Below are 17,500 nucleotides of genomic sequence, written 5' to 3' on the forward strand. Positions count from 1 at the left end.
CTTTGGGACTGGCTTAATTCACTCAGCATGATGTTTTCCAAATTCCTCCATCTTGTTGTAAATGACTGGATTTCGTTGTTTTTGACTGCTGTATAGTATTCTATAGAGTACATGCCCCATAATTTCTTCATCCAGTCTACTGTTGATGGGCATTTGGGTTGGTTCCAGGTCTTAGCTAGTTATAATTTTTGTACAAGAAATATCTAACCTTCACAGTAAAAATGACAGCAATAATAGCAACAATCACTAACTGGTGCTAAGCACTCATGTACTAGGAATAGACTAGGTTTTTTTCTTGAATTTATTTAACTATCATAATCCTACTACATAGATAATATTGTTATTGCAATTGGACCTACTATAGTATCTCAAGGTTTTCTAGGAAGATTGTTCCATGAAGACAAGGATGAAAACTGCAAAAGATGAACAAAATCATGGGGCAGGCATTTGGCTCAGTAGTAAGTTGCCTTTTAGAATGCCAGCATCCCGTATCAGTGAAATTGATTCAAATCCCAGCTCCATTTCCAATTCCAGCTCCCTAATAATGAACACCCAGGAGACAGTAGGTGATACCTCAGGTAATCTCTGCTACCCACATGGGAGACTTGAATTGAGTGTTGGGCTTCTAGCTTTGGCCTGACCCTGCCATGGATATTGCATGGGGAGTGAAGAAGCCAATGACATCTTTTTCCCTCTCTCCACCTTTAAAGTAAAATGAAAAATTTTTGAAACATAAAACTAAACAAGATCAGTAGGGACAACTCTGCCCTGCTCACATCTCTGCATAATGACCAGTTTCACTATCTAAGTTTTCATTTTACCAAGCTCTATTGTTTCTTAGCTATGTAACATTGGGCAAATTCTTTCATTCTTCTAAGTCTTAATTTCACTCTATATTCCAAGTGAATAATAGTGTTTACAATGTTGTAAAAATGAAAGGATATATAGGTAAAAGAGTTTAGCATAACACCTAGCACACAGTAAGTATACAACAAATGGCTAAAGTCATAATTTAGGAAAGATTTAGTATTAAAAGAGATATAAAGGAAATAAAATCCCTTGTTATTGTAGCTTTTGCAATGAATCATTTTAAAATAGTTTCCTATTTCAATATTGTATGAGATATAATTTATATGCTTTCAAAGATTTCCTCAGCCCAACCTGCAATCTATACTCTCAAATACTTGCTCAATAGAAAGCACTGGCTACTTCCACACTGGGGGATATGGAGTTGAGCAGCCAAAGCTGAGCTGAGGCCTGGCCTGAATCTTCCCCTCAGTGGCCAGAAGCAGAGCAGCTTCAGGGACAACGTCCAGTCTGCATGGCTCTGTGGAAGGTTTCTTTCCTCCCATCACATCAGGGCCCAATGCAAGTGCCAATTACAGAGCATCACGTCTCCCTGGCTTCCCAAAGCAGATGGGAAATGTAGAAGCATAATAGACTTGATACTCCACAAGCTAAATTTTGACTATGTAAAGACAAAGGACAATGACTAGACAGAGATGAAGTTTTCAGCCTTCTTACCCTGTGATGAACTTCTGTAAGTGACTCTAGTTCCACAAAACCTCTCCAGAGATATCACAGTGACCAAGCAACTGCCTCAGCAATGTTTTATAAAATCGTGTGCTCATATTAGCTTTCATTTGATCTTCTCTTTTTCTTTGCTTGCTCCTTTTCTTCCCCTCAGTCTTACTGCCATGGGATTTTAAAATGCAAAAAATACATATATATATATATATATATATATATATATATATATATATAAGTTTATGGGAACCAGCATTGTGAAGTACCAGGTAAAGCCAAAGCCTCTGCCTGAAATGCTGGTATCACATATTGGCACCGGTTCCTGTCCCAGCTGTTCCACTTCTGATCCAGCTCCCTGCTAATGGCTTGAAAGAGCAGTGGAAGATGTACAGGTGCCTGGCCAATGTTACCCACATAGGCTACCTGGATAAAGCTTCTGGCTCCTGACTTCTGCTGGCCCAGCTCTGATCATTGCAGCCATCTGGGGAATGAAACACAGATGGAAGATCTCACGCTCTCTCCTCCACCACATCCCCCACCCCCACCCCCATCCCTGCTGAATGTGTGTGTGTCTCCCTCTCTGTCTGTAACTCTTTCAAATAAATAAATGAATCTTTAGGGGCTGGCGCTGTGGCAGAGCAGGTTAAAGCCCTGGCCTGAAGCGCCAGCATCCCATATGGGCGCCAGTCCAAGTCCTGGCTGCTCCTCTTCCAATCCAGCTCTATGCTATAGCCTGGGAAAGCAGTGGAAGATGACCCAAGTCCTTGGGCCCCTGCACCCACATGGGAGACCCAGAAGAAGCACCTGGCTCCTGGCTTCGGATTGGTGTAGCTCCGGCCAATGTGGTCATCTGGGGAGTGAAGCAGCGGATGGAAGACCTCTCTCTCTGTCTCCACTTCTGTAACTGTCTTTCAAATAAATAAAATAAATCTTTAAAATAAATAAATGAATGAATCTTTAAAATGAATCTTTAAACAAAAGGTTTATGTGATGTACTGAAAATTGTGCCTCCCCCCCTCCAATTTATGTTTAGATCCTAATCCCCAATGTATTGGTATTGGGAGGTAATGAGATTGCCTCAAGAATGGTGCTATTGTCCTTGTAAAAAGGATCCCAGAGAGCAATGTAGTGCTCCCTCTTCTGTGTGCCGGTACATGGAGAAGAAAAGGGTCTGCAAACTGGAGGTGACCCTCAGCAGTTCCCAAGCATCCTGGCATACTGGCCTTTGACTGCCAGTCTCTAGAACAGCACAAAATAAAATTTCTCCTGTGTATAAGCCACCCAAGCTACGCTTGTTGTTTATAGCCAGAACTGGTGGCATTTAAGCCAAAGTGCTTTTTAAAAGCTACTTCAATACTTCACTAGATCATACAGACTAAGAAAATTGGTATCAAAGATGTGGGACAAGTGGCCCTGGAAAGCTTATCTTTTAGGTGGGACTTTAAAATTAGATAACCACTCTGTCTTAAAGCAGTCTTAGAGCCCTAATTCCTGGTGATGAGTAAACTGATTAGAATGAGTGGCATCACAATTAATAAAACACCACATGACTGATATAGGAGCAACAGGAATTTTTAAAATTATGGCATAGAAAGTCTACCTTTATGACACTGCAGATCTGGCTAAAAGAAAATGACAGGTTAAAGACAGCTAATTGCTAATTAAACGGGTACCTTAAAAACCAAGGGGCTTCTATGAAACCTCGGAGTAATTCTCTTCTGTAGCTCCAGGACACACTGTGCAGGAAATTAGGACTGAAAACTGAATTATAAGACAGGCCGAGCTGCAAAGAAGATGAAAAGTATCTTCTCAGAATCCTCCCGTGTCAAATTAAGGCCCCTGAAGGAAAATATTAGTCCTGTGTCACCTGGAGAATTCTGAGCCCTCAAATCCCACACTCTCATGCCTGCAGAAGCAGCCCTTTCTCTTATTATAAAAGGGGCCTTTCCATTTCCCGAGCACTTGGAGTTGACCTCAATCAACTGACTTTGCTGAGTCCTTCATATCTGAACTTGAAAATGCTCTCCAGTAAAAAAAAAAAAAATGATAATAATTAAAAGTAGAAAATACTATACTGCAGCAAGTCAAAGATTCTAGGACTTCTTCAATAGGGTTGTGAAGAAAGTCAGAAGGCATGGGGAGAAGGGATTATTAGAATGGGTATGTTGTATCTGAGATTGAAGCAACAGCCAATGCTCTTTAAGAAGGCTCAGAGGACACTTCTTTTGCTAAGGAATAAGGGAGGGTACGGCATTTTTGGTGATAGCTGTCTGCTGCTGTCTTGTGGTCATTGTGAAACACTGAAGTGGAAATAGATCCCCTAAAATTAGCATGAATAAGATTCTTAAATGGGAATTGGGCTACACTTAATCACTTAAGATAATGTAGACATAATTACCAAACTGTAATTAAGGAGACACCAACAATTAGACTATCTCGATCTAAGCTGCCTGTGGTAACAGCTATTCTAGTGAATCATGCTACTCTAACAGAAAGGTTGACTGACACTTTATTGTACTATTTCTCAATTTACTTGGACATAAAGATTAAGAGCTGTTGATCACAAGGCTCACAGCAAACACAACTGAAAATTGCAAATCCTTGACAAGTTCCAGGTCTTAGCTTATAGAAAGTCTGTTCCCCTTGAGGAATTCTCCTGTAATATGACTGCAATAACATGACTGTATTCCTTTGGTTCTCCATGTGACATACTAATGTACCATGATGGAGATAAATACATTAAAGGGACACAAAAGCCAACTAAATAAATTTCCAATGGTCAAAGCTGAAAGAATGTATGCAACATAATAAATAAAATCATATTGGGTCATACCTTAAAGTATAATATAAATATCTATGTGTCTAAACTGATATTTGTAAATTATTGGATACAAATGGGAGAAATAGATGTCTCCTAACCTGAAGGATCCAAATTAATTTATGGAGTTACTTCATCTTCAAAGAGATACAGCATAACTCTCCACTCCTTACATCTGAACTTTACATGCTGACTTTCTTCCAGAGTACAGCAAGGAAAGGGGGTGAGACTGGAAGAAGAATAATTTATACATTTGGAGAGATCAAGTAAGCACTAGTTCTGCCAGGTGTTCAATGTCAACATCAACTATGATATCATGCTGATAGTATGTACCCTTGATATAATGTGATAAAAACTGTACTTTACTCCCATAGTCTTCCTTCTAAAATTGTTTATGTCCAGTTTAACCATGAGAAATACCAGGCAAACACAAACTGATGGACATTCTACAAAAGAACTGGATTATACTATTCCAAACTATCAAAGTCATTAAAAAGAAAGAGAAAAATCTAAGAAACACCATCAAAGCCTAGAAGATGCTAAAGAAAGAGATAAAGACTAAATGTAACATGGTATCCAGGATGGGATCCTAGGACTGAAAAAGAACATCAGGTATAAACTAAGAAAATATGAATAGCATATGGACTTTAATTAACAATAATGTATCAAAATTGGTTCATTAATTGTGATAAATGCACCATATTAGATGTGAATAATAAGGAAAATTGGATGCTGAGTATAAGGGAACTCTGTACAATCCTCATATTCATAACTTTTTCTCTATAAAACTACTATACTCTAAAATAAGTTTATTTAAAAGAAAAGGCATTATTCATGAATCTTAGTCAAAAAATCTTCTTTGTTCAAACTTCATAATCTGTCATCATATATGTCACTATTAAAATTAATGATGAGCTCTTTATATATTTTTGAAATGTATTTGTCACATCACACTCAACATACATACTGGGTTGTAACTATCCTGAAAGAATTCTTCCAAAGGAGATCATTAATGATATTCTGAAGATTTTATGACATTAACTCTAAGCTATTAACCTCTTGGCTCAGTTAACACATTATGCTAAATAAAAGTAAGGTTCAAAGGCCAAATGAAGACTTACAGCAGTTGTTCTCCCTTTACAGTGACTCCCAGATGTTCTCACTACTCCCAGAAGGCTACTGGGGCGTGGTAAACCAAGGTCCTTAAGGAATACCAGAGTACTCTTTCTTTTAGCTCTATTTAAACTGAAAGTAGATGATTTAGTTTTTGAGGCTCTGACCTGTCATGATTCTATCACAAACATCAGGAGTACATATATCACATAAGGATAGCTCCTGTGGTGGCAATTTCCTTTTTGCTTTGTGAGAAATCTTCATTCATTCATTAGACAAATATTTCTTCAGGCCCCAATCATCTCTGTGCTGGGTGGTAGAGAAGAGAAAGATGCCATACTTATTTTCACAGAGCCTACAACTAGTCAGCAAGATATACATACCTCACTGACTTGCTATGTGTAAATTTAATAGATATAGAAACTCCTTTCAATGAATACCTTCATTCATACATGTTCTATCTATACTCCCTCCTTCAGCCATTCACAAGAATTCTCAGATACACACACAATTTTTAATACCTTTGAATACCAGAAAATCTTTTTATAAGGATTTATTTACTTATTTATCTGAAAGGAAGAATTACAGAGAGAGAAGACACACACAGAAACACACAGAGAAAGAGAGAGAGAGAAAGCCTGTTCACTGGTTCTGTCCCCAAATGGCTTCAATGGACAGGGCTGGGCCAGGCTGAAGCCAGGAGCTTTATCCAGTTCTCTTAGATGGGTAGCAGGGACCCAATACTTGGATCATAATCTGCCACTTTCCCAGTCACATTAGCAGGGAGCTGGGTAGGATGTGGAGCAACCTGGATTTGACCCAATGCCCATAAGGGATACCACTATCACAAGTCCCTGAATACAAAAAAATCTTAATCCAAATTCACATCTGTGTAATAAATACTTTAGACTCAGAAAGGTCTGGTCCTTGCCTCATCTGGTTGGTAATCTCAAGTGAGAGTGTCTTCGCTTACCTATGTTACCAGTCTAACTGTAATTTTTGATCCTGGCATGGGTCATGCAGTATCTGCTCTACTATCAGAGGGCTAGGAACTATGGACAGTCTACCATAGAACCCCTAATTAAAAAAGTGAACAACTAGGCTCAGGTGAGCATCCCTAGTTAACAATCCTACATGTGTATGAATATCGTCACATACCAACACAGGGTAAATAATGTCATCCATGACTCTAGGAGTCTTAAAGGGAGGATACCTGTGCTATTCTTCTCTTCTATGCATTTACTCTTCTGGCTTATTCTAAACTATGCTCTTTAGCTATAATAAAATGTGATTGTGACTATAACAGAGAGAGTGTTATGAACCCTTCTAACAAATTACTGAACCAAAGAGAGAAATAGAAAAAACCATGAATTTGTAATTGGGGTCATAAGTGAGAGTGGTCTTGAGTTGAGTATTGAACTGCTTGGGACACCCATATCCCATGTAGAAGTACCTGGGTTTGAGGTTACCCTCTGAGTCTAACCCAGCTTCCTGCTAGTGTGCGTGCTGGAAGGTAGCAGATGATGGCTCAAGTACTTGAGTCCCTGCACCCATATTGGAGATCTAGATGAAGTCCCTGGCTCCTAACTGTCCTAGGCCAGCCCTGGCTATTGTGAGCATTTGGTTAGTGAACCACTGGATGAAAAAGATTGCTCGCTCGCTCTCTCTCTCTCTGCCCTCTTAAAATAAATAAAAGTAAATAAATATACAAAGAATTGAGAGTTGTCTTGTGTGAACTGTGCCTACTAACTTCACAGTTCACTAACCTCACAATGTCCACTGCAAAACTGTCATCCTCTCGTCCTGCAAGTGCAACAGTCTTGGCTTGACTTAGGGACCTACCATGAGAGCAGAGGATATCTTCCTCACTCTTCTTTTCACGTTGCTTCTGGCTCCTCCAGTATGTGAGAGAAACTGGTATAAAGAAATCAAATGTTTTACATGGCACTTCCCTAATCTACCACTATGTGGAGAACATCTTGTGAGCAAGTGCTTTTGACTTTCACAGTTGTTGGTCTTGCTCAACCACTGGAGGACGGTAACATGGTGGTATTGTCACATCTTCTCTTCCTGCTTGGATCCCTTTACCCCAGTAGAATACTCCCTTAAGAAAGGTTCATTTGGAACAGGTCTTGAGCCTGGCTCTTCTCTACAGCTTTCACAAGTGGCCTTCCTTAGTGGGATGTTCCAGCCGATCTTTCGCCTTTGGAATGCTCTAAGCAAGTAACTAGCATTGATCTTTTTTTTCATAAACGACTCAAACCTCCAGGAATCATGGGGCAGAATTTTCAATAAACTCCCTGACTGTGTTCCATTCTGTTCTTCCTGGAGTTGTCTTCCAATTGAAGTTCAGCAAGTAGACAAGGAATAATTTGTCAGTCTTCTCTGCTTACAGATACACTCAATATCTCGGCACCCCTCTATATTAATCAGGATTGTCCAGAGAAACACAAGAAACTATAGAAGCTGGCAAGTCCAAGATCTGCAGGATGAACTGGCAGAATGGAGACCCATGAGAGTTAATACTGCAACTCTAGTTAAAGGGCTGTCTGCTACCAAATTCCCAATTGTCAGTCTTCTGTTTCATTCAGACCTTCAACTGATTGGTTGCATTACCCCATCCCATTGAGGAGAATGATCTGTTTACTCAAATCTTACCCAATTAAATGCTAATTTCATCTGCAAACATGTTGAAAGAAACACCCAAAATAGTGACCCAAAATAGTGTTTGATCACATATCTAGGCACCATGGTTTAAAAATTGACACATAAAATTAACTATTGCACCCTTTAAATTGGCTTGAAGATGGAAAGATTGTCCTTTTTCCTTTTTCCCAAATATGAGATAAAGATCCAAAGCACTTTTTCTGTCTATGCCACACCACATATCATTGGCTTTCTTCTTTCAAAAAATTCCTCAGGAGGCCAGCACTGTGGCTTAGAGGGCTAAGCCTCTGCCTGTGGCACTGCATATTAAATGCATGCCAATTCTAGTTCCAGCTGCTCCTCTTCCAATTCAGTTCCTTGCTATGGCTTGGAAAAGCAGTAGAAGATGGCCCCATGCTTGGCCCCTGAACCGTCATGGTGAGACCCAAAAGAAGGTTCTGGGTCCTGGTTTCAGATCAGCCCAACTCCAGCCATTGCAGCCAATTGGAGAGTGAGCCAGTGGATGGAAGATCTTTCTCTCTGTCTCTTCCTGTCTCTGTCTGTAACACTACCTCTTAAATAAATAAATAAAATCTTTTTTAAAAAATTCTCAAAATTTTTAGACCCCTCTTTATATGCTTTGCTTAGAGCTGGTGGGAATGATCGTGAGAATTACAGGAGAGTTGGGAAAGCATAATGAGCTCAGAAACATATCATATTTCTGGCATGTTTAGAATGCAAATGTACCTAATTTCTTTTGCTTGAGAATTTAGCTGATGCCCTGCATAAAAGAGGTTCTATTGAAAAAGTTACCATGCAATTAAACAGGCCCTATAATATAATAACTACAACAGTAAACATAGTTAAAAAAAATGCACTGGAAGTATTTAGAAAGAGTGCTAAGCCAGGCTGGAGGACTTGGGAAACTATACAGGAAAACCATGATAAAAGCTGAAAACTAAAGAATATATATGAGTTATCTTGGCAAATAGGGATGAATGGTACTGGCACTGTGGCTAAGCAGGTTAAGTCACTCCCTACAAACTTTATACTCCATATTGGAGCTCCAGTATGAGTTCTGATGGCCCTGCCTCTGAAATATCTCCCTGCTAATGTGTTTGGAGCAGGAGAAGATGACCCAAGTGTTTGGTGTCCTGATGCCCACATGGGAGACCAGGATGAAGTTCCAGGCTTCTGATTTCTACCTGGCCCACCCTTGGCTGTTGAGACCATTTGGGGAGTTTACCAGTGAATCCAAAGTTTCTTTTTCTCTGGCTCTCCCTTTCTATTTGCCACTCTGTCTTCCAAATAAATGAAATAAATCTTTAAGAAAAATAGGAAAATAGTGATGAAATGAGAAAGGAGTACTGAGATTTAAGGTGTCATCTGTATGAAAACACACAAAAGTGAGACATAGTATAAGATTTTACCCAAGTTGTAAGTTAACGAACCTGGCCTGTAACAAAAATTTGATGAGTCTGAAGGAGAAGCAAGAGAAAAATTTGATAAAGAAAAGAAAAAAATAGAAGGTTTTCAAAACTTAAAGATCCTGGAAGAGACAACAGCAAAGAAAACAATCAATGGGTTACAGAGACATCCAGCTGAGTGGAGAAAATATTTGCAAGCCACTCTTCTGACAAAGTATTAACATTCAGAATATACCAGGAACTCACAAACTCAATGGAGAAACAATCAACCCAGATAAATGAGCAAAAGAACTCAATAGACAGTTCTCAAAAGAAGAAATACAAATGGCTAACAAATATATGAAAAACTGCTTAGCATCCCAAAGACATCAGGGAAATATAAATTAAAACCACAATCAGCTATTACCTCAAGGCTGTCAGAATGGCTATTAACAAAAAGACAGAATGTAACAAATACTAGAAAGAATGTGAAGAAAGTGGAACTCATATACTGTTGGCAGGAATGTAAATTAGTTCAGTCATTGTGGAAACTAGTATGGAGATTTCTTTAAAAAAAATACAAAACTACAAATAGAACTGCCATAGGATCCAGCAATCCCATTACTAAGTATTTCATAATCTTTTTATCTAATGAATAAAAAACTAAAAGGACAATGTCTGCTCAAGAAAACATAATTCATTCTTGGCATATAAAGTAGAGGGAAGTGAATATAGCAAATTCATTGTTTCATATGTCTTAGAAGAAAAAAAAGCAGAAGAGAGGATAAAATCAGGGTCTGCTATTACTTTTCAGCTGGAGCTCTGGGGGGCTGGCAATTTCTGAAAGTTACCCACAGATCCAGTGAAAGTAGAGAGGGACATTTGATTCCCACCTGCCCAATCTCTCCAAATCAGTGCCCACTGTCCAGCTGAAAGAGGGCGTGCAGCATTTTTGGATTAGGGCAACAGCTACGGAAGCCTTCAGGTGCATATGGAGCAGCTGAGACAGGACACCAGATCTTCAGTGCCAGTGGCAGTGGCAAACAGGGAGCAACGTTCGGCCAGTGGCTCCAGTGTACATGTGAGATCCAGAGATTCTAGCAGGCGGAATGGTCTGCAGTCTCCACTGACTTTGAGCCTTGCTGGGAGGTGGCTAGGCAACGACGCAGAAGGAGGGCTGCCCACACCTGCAGCATCCAGAGATCAAAACACCCAGGCGGAGATGCCTCAGGGAACATCTGCCTCTCTGTTAAAGGACAGACTGGTAGGGTACAGAGAAACCTCTGGACCTAGTGACTAAGAGTCTTGTATGCTGTGACCTTGGGGATTCGATGGTTACATGAGAAGGTATAGGGTGTAGTTGGGTAGTGAGTGCTACCAGACTCAACTTGGTTGTTACCCTGGAAAATCGCCCCATTCTAGAGCATTGACCAGAGCTCTCTGGTCATACCCACCACACATCTGTTGGTATTCACCGAAAGGGCAGACATTCCACTAAGCCACAGAAGCATGGCCGAAAGATAAAAGCCATCAGAAGAAAAAAAAATCAACTGCATAAATGCCTAAAAAATAACTGCAGAAATTCAAGAAATAAGAATAAGGGTGATACCATGACCCCCCAAAGGATCACATCTCAATATTAGAATACAAAGATGAAGATATTGAGGAGATGCCAGAAATGGGATTCAAAAATTAATCATAGGATTACTCAAAAGCAATCAGAAGCAACTTCACAAAATAAAGAAAACCCTATATGACATGAATGAAAATTTTTCCCATAAAATTAAGAATTTAAAGAGAAATCAAAATGAAATATTTGAAATGAAGAATACAATAGATCAAATAAAAATGTGTTGGAAAGCCTTAACATTAACCTTGGCAAGGAAGAAGAAAGTATATCCAAACTAGAAGACAATTCTTTGGAAATCTTACAGTCGGGGCGGGGGGAGAAAATAGAAAACTTAAAACCAGTGTTGGAGATTTATGGGATATTATCAAATGACTAGCATACAGGACTTAGGAGTTCCAGAAGGTATGGAGAGATAAAATGGACCAGAAAGCCTATCTAGTGAAATAATTACAGAAAACTTCCCCAGTTTGGAGAAATAAAGGGACATCCAAATAGAGGAAGCACATAGAACTCATAATAGACATGACCAAAAAAAGATCTTCACCATGACACACTGCAGTCAAACTTTCCACAGTAAAACATAAAGAAGAGATCCTAAAATGTACATGAAAGAAATGCCAGATTGCTTACATATTATCTCCAATTAGACTCATAGCTGACTTCTCATCAGAAACCCTACAGGGGACAGCACTGTGGAATAGTGGGTAAAGCCACCACCTGCAGTGCCAGCATCCCATACGGGTGCTGGTTCGAGTCCTGGCTTCTCTACTTCTGATCCAGCTCTGTGTTGTGGCCTGGGAAAACAGTAGCAGATGGCCCAAGTCCTTGGGCCCCTGCCCCCATTGAAGACCTGGAAGGAGCTCCTGACTCCTGGCTTTGGATTGGCACCGCTCCAACTGCTATGGCCAATTGGGGAGTGAACCAGCAAAGGAAGACCTCTCTCTCTCTCAGCCTCTGCTTCTCTCTCTGTGTAATTCTGATTTTCAAATAAATGGATAAATCTAAAGGGAGGAAAAAGAATGAAAGAAAGAACAAAAGAATGAAAGAAAGAAAGAAAGCTTACAGGCTACAAGGAAATGGTGAGATACAGTCCAACTCCTAAACAGAAAAAAATCAACCCAGAATATTGTACCTTGTGAAGCTCGCATTTATGAATGAAAATGAAATAAAGACATTGCATGACAAACAGAAATTGAATTTGTTGCCCCTCATCCAGCCTTACAAAAGATGCTTAAGGATGTGCTACATGCAGAAACACAAAAAGGTAGTCATCATTATCAAAGAATGAGAAGGCAGAAAAACCCCTACTAGAAGTACAAACGGAATCCAAAGTAAACTATAGGAATATTTATGGGAAAATGGCAGGGCCAAGCTGTTACTTATCAATAGTCACCTTGAATGTAAATGGCCTCAATTCTCCAGTTAAGAGATACAGACTGGCTGAATGGATTAAAAACAAGATCCATCTATTTGCTCCTTACAAGAAACACATCTCTTCAACACACAGACTGAAAGTGAATGTATGGAAAAAGATATCCCATGCTAGCAGAAGCCAAAAACGAGCTGGTTTACCATACTAATATCAGACAAGATGGACTTTAACATAAAAACTTTTAAAAGAGACAAAGCAAAGCACTATGTAATGATTAAGGGATCAATTCAACAGGAAGATATGACTATAATAAATATATGTGCACCCAATTACAAGGTGCCTGGCTATTTAAAAGAAATATTAATAGATCTAAAGGGAGACATAGACTCCAATACAATAATAACAGGGGACTTCAATACCTCAATCTCAGCAATGGACAGATCAACCAGACAGAAAATTATCAAGGAAACAACTGAGTCAATTGACACTATAGACCTAATGGACCTAATAGATATATACAGAGCCATTCACCCCATAGTGGCAGAATACACATTACTCTCATCAGTGCATTGAATATTTTCTAGGATAGCCATATGTTAGGCAACAAAGCAAGTCTCAGCAAATTCAAAAAAAATTTGAAATCATTCCATGCATCTTCTCTGAACACAATGGAATAAAGCTGGAAGTCAACAACTCAGTAATCTCTAAATCATATGCAAACACAAGGAGACTCAAGGAGACTAAAAAATACTCCTGAATGAGCAGTGGGTCATAGAAGAAATCACAAGAGAAATAAAAAAAATTCTGGAAACAAATGAAGATGACAATACTTCACATCAAATCTTAAGGGATACAGCAAAATAGTGTTAAGAGGAAAGTTTATAGCTATTGGTGCACACATAAAGAAATTGGAAAGGTACCAAATAAGTGAGCTATCAGTGCATCTCAAGGACCTAGAAAAACAACAATAAACCAAACCCAAAATTAGAAGAAAAGAAATATTTAAAATTATAAAAGAAATACACAAAATTAAAACAAAAATTTGGTGAAATGAAGAGCTGTTTTTTTTTTTTTGAAAAAATAAACTAAGTTGATACACCATTGGCACAACTACGCAAAAAAAGGAAAAGACCAAAATTAATAAAATCAGGGATGAAAAAGGAAATGTAACAACAGATACAACAGAAATAGAAACAATCAGGAAATTACTACAAAGAGCTATATGCCAACAAATTAGGAAACCTAGAAGAAATGGACAGATTCTTAGAAATGTACAATCTACAAAGATTGAGTCATTGGATTATAGGAAACCTAAACAGACAAATAACCAAGATGGAAATACAATCAGTAATAAAAACCCTCCCAACAAAGAAAATCCTGGTATTAGATGGCTTCACTGCTAAATTCTACCAGACATTTAAAGAAGAACTAACTCCAATTCTTCTCAATCTATTCAAAACAATTTAAAGGAAGGAAACTCTTCCAAACTCCTTCTATGAAGACTGCATCACCTTAATACCTAAACCTGAAAAAGATGCAACAGAGAAAGAGAACTACAGACTAAAATCCCTGATGAACATATATGCAAAAAATCCTCAACATATTACTAGCTATTTGAATCCAATAACACATCAGAAAGATCATTCACCTGGAACAAGCGGGACTTATCCCCAGTATGCAGGAATGATACAACATTGGCAAATCAATCAATGGGATACACCACATTAACAAACTGAAGAACAAAAACCATATGGTCATTTGGATAGATGCGAAGAAAGCATTTGATAAAATACAACATCCTTTCATGAGGAAAATCTTAAGCAAAATGGTTATAGAAAGAATATTCCTCAACATAATCAAGGCAATATATGACAAACCTTTGGCCAGCATCCTATTGAATGGGGAAAATTAGAAGCATTCCCATTAAGATCCAGAACCAGAAGGATACCCACTCTCACCATTGCTATTACATATAGTCCTGGAAGATTTAGCCAGAACCATTAGGCGAGAAAAATAAATCAAAGGGAAACAAATTGGAAAGGAGGAAATCAAACTATCCCCATTTGCAGATAACGTGATCCTATATGTAAGGAATCCAGACGACTCCACTGAGACTATTGGAATTCATAAAAGAGTTTGGTAAAGTGGCAGGATATAAAATCAAAACAGAAAAATCAATAGCCTTTGTATACACAACATCACAGTATCACAGCAGAGAAATAACTTTATTAAACGATTTATTTATTTATTTATTTGAAAGGCAGAGTTATGAAGAGGCAGAGAAAGAGATAGAGAAGAGAGGTCTTCCATCTGATGGCCACACTGTTCCAAAGCCAGGAGCCAGGAATTTCCTCTGGGTCTCTCATGCATGTGCAGAGGTCCAAGGACTTGGGCCGTCTTCTACTGTCTTCCCAGGCCACAGCAGAGATCTAGATTGGAAGTAGAGCATCTGGCACTCGAACCAGCATCTGTATTGGATTCTAGCACTGCAGACAGCAGCTTTGTCTGCTATGCCACAGCACCAGCCCCAAGGAAGAATTTTTAAGATCAGTCCCATTCACAGTGGATCCAAAAATAATCAATACCTTCAAATAAATTTAACCAAGGTTGTCAAAAATATCTGTGAAGAAAATTACAAAACACTAAGAAAGAAATAGATGAAGACATTTAAAAATGGAAAATTCTTCCATGTTCATGGATTGGAAGAATCAACATAACCAAAATGTCCATACTACCAAAAGCATTTATAAATTCAATGAGATACCAATAAAAATACCAATGACATTCTTCACAGATCTAGAGAAAACTATGCTGAAATTATATGGAAACACAAGAAGAGACTCTGAATAGCTAAAGTAATCTTATACAACAAAAACAAAGCCAGAGGCATCACAATACCTGATTTCAAGATATACTTTTGGGAAATTATAATCAAAACAGCCTGGTCTGGCACAAAAACAGACTTGTAGACAAGTGGAACAGGACAGAATCTTCAGAAATCAATGCATGCATCTATAGCCAATTTATCTTTGACAAAGGAGCTAAAATCCATCCCTGGATCAAGGACAGTCTCTTTAACAAATGGTACTGGAAAAATTGGATCTCCACATAAAGAAATATGAAACTAGACCCCTACCTTTCAACTTACACAAAAATCCACTCAAAATGGATCAAAGACATAAATCTATGGCATGATACCATCAAATAATTAGAAAACATGGGGAAAACTCTACAAGACATTGGCAAAAGACCCTAGAAGCATAGGCGATCAAAGCCAAAATTGACAAGTGGGGTTACATCAACCTGAGAAACTTCTGCACTGAAAAAAAAAAAAAAACTCAGCAAAGAGCAAACTGAAGAGAGTTAACTGACAGAATTGGAGAAAATATTTGCAAACTATGCAACTGATAAAGGGTTAACATCCAGAATATATAAAGAGCTCAAGAAATTCAACAACAACAAAACAATCAGGTGAAGACATGGGCAAAGGACTTAAACAAGCATTTTTCAAGAGAGGAAATTCAAATGGACAACAGACACTTGAAAAAGGCTCAGGATTACTAGCCATTAGGGAAAGGCAAATTGAAACCACAGGGAGCGTTCACTTCACTCCAGTTAGAATGGCTTTCACAAAGAAGTCAACAAATGACAAATGCTGGTGAGGATATGAGGCAAAAGATACCCTGATCCACTACTGATGGGAATGTAAACTGGTACAACCACTGTGGAAGACAGTATGAAGATACCTTAGAAATCTGAATATAGACCTACCATATATCCAGTCATCACTTTCCTGGAAATTTACCCAAGTCAAAAGAAATCATATTTATGAAACAGTTATCTGTACCCCCATATTCATTGTAACACAATTCACAATAACTAAGATAATCAACCCAGATGTCCATCAACTGTTGACTGGATAAAGATTTATAGTATATATACACTGTAAAGTATTACTGAGCTGTAAAAATATGAAATCATGTCTTTTGCAACAGGATAGTCACAGGTATCCATTATACTTAGTGAAATAAGCCAGTCTCAAAAAGACAGATATTGTATGTTTTCCCTGATCCAATGAAACTAATAGAATACCTGAAATGTAATATATTTGAGTGAAATAGACATTTTGAGAACAGATGATTGTTTATAGCCCTTGTATTTTTTATTGAGGAACAGTGTTTTGTTTCGTTTCATTTTGTTTTCTTTCTCTTCATACTATTGGTTGAACTCCTTTACTTAAAGTAGGGTTAACTATAGGATCATTAAGCATACTGAAAAGAGATCATTTTAAAAATTAAGATTGGGAATCCAAGAGGGAGGGGGAGGAAGGGTTGGATTATGTGTGTTAGGGATTGGGGGGTGGAAGTCCCACTATGTTCCTAAATCTGTATATGTGTAATATTGAAACTTGTGCAACTTAAATAATATTTGCAAGTGGGAGGGAAATTATGGGGGGGAGAAAGCCATGGTAATCCATAAACTGTACTTTGGAAATTTTACTAAATAAAAAAAATTTTTAAGCAAAAAAAAAATTTAGAAATATTTATCATGTCCCATTACTAGAAAAAGTTCCTTATTATTTCTGAAGACAGTATTTAGTTTTATTTTCTTTTTTTTCTTTTTTTTTTATTTAATGAATGTAAATTTCCAAAGTACAGCTTATGGATTACAATGGTTCCCCCCCCCAATAACTTCACTCCCACCCGCAACCCACCCCCTTCCCGTTCCCTCTCCCCTTCCATTCACATCAAGATTCATTTTCAATTCTCTTTATATACAGATCAATTTAGCATATATTAAGTAAAGATTTCAACAGTTTGTACCCACATAGAAACACAAAGTGAAAAATACTGTTTGAGTACTAGTTATAGCATTAAATCACAATGTACAGCACATTAAGGACAGAGATCCTACATGAGGAGTAAGTGCACAGTGACTCCTGTTGTTGACTTAACAAATTGACACTCTTGTTTATGGCCTCAGTAATC

At 38.2% G+C, this 17,500-nt stretch overlaps 1 long non-coding RNA gene across 11 annotated transcripts in view; it reads right to left on the bottom strand.

The window, feature by feature from the left end:
- Window positions 1-17,500, bottom strand: part of LOC138843425 (uncharacterized) — a 442,121-nt gene that overhangs the window by 181,965 nt on the left and 242,656 nt on the right. For 2 of the 11 annotated variants that reach the window (XR_016211952.1, XR_016211951.1), the window contains exon 2: window positions 7,301-7,353. The exons of 7 other annotated variants lie outside the window; for them this stretch is intronic. This is a non-coding gene — a long non-coding RNA (uncharacterized LOC138843425). Of the gene's footprint in view, window positions 1-1,950; window positions 2,009-3,200; window positions 3,311-7,300; window positions 7,354-17,500 lie in introns of all 11 variants that reach the window. 2 more of the 11 variants (XR_016211955.1, XR_016211956.1) reach the window with 2 other exon arrangements.

Source organism: Oryctolagus cuniculus, chromosome 8, assembly GCF_051225735.1.
Source record: "Oryctolagus cuniculus isolate XC-2025 breed Fujian yellow rabbit chromosome 8, ASM5122573v1, whole genome shotgun sequence".
Taxonomy (NCBI): domain Eukaryota; kingdom Metazoa; phylum Chordata; class Mammalia; order Lagomorpha; family Leporidae; genus Oryctolagus; species Oryctolagus cuniculus.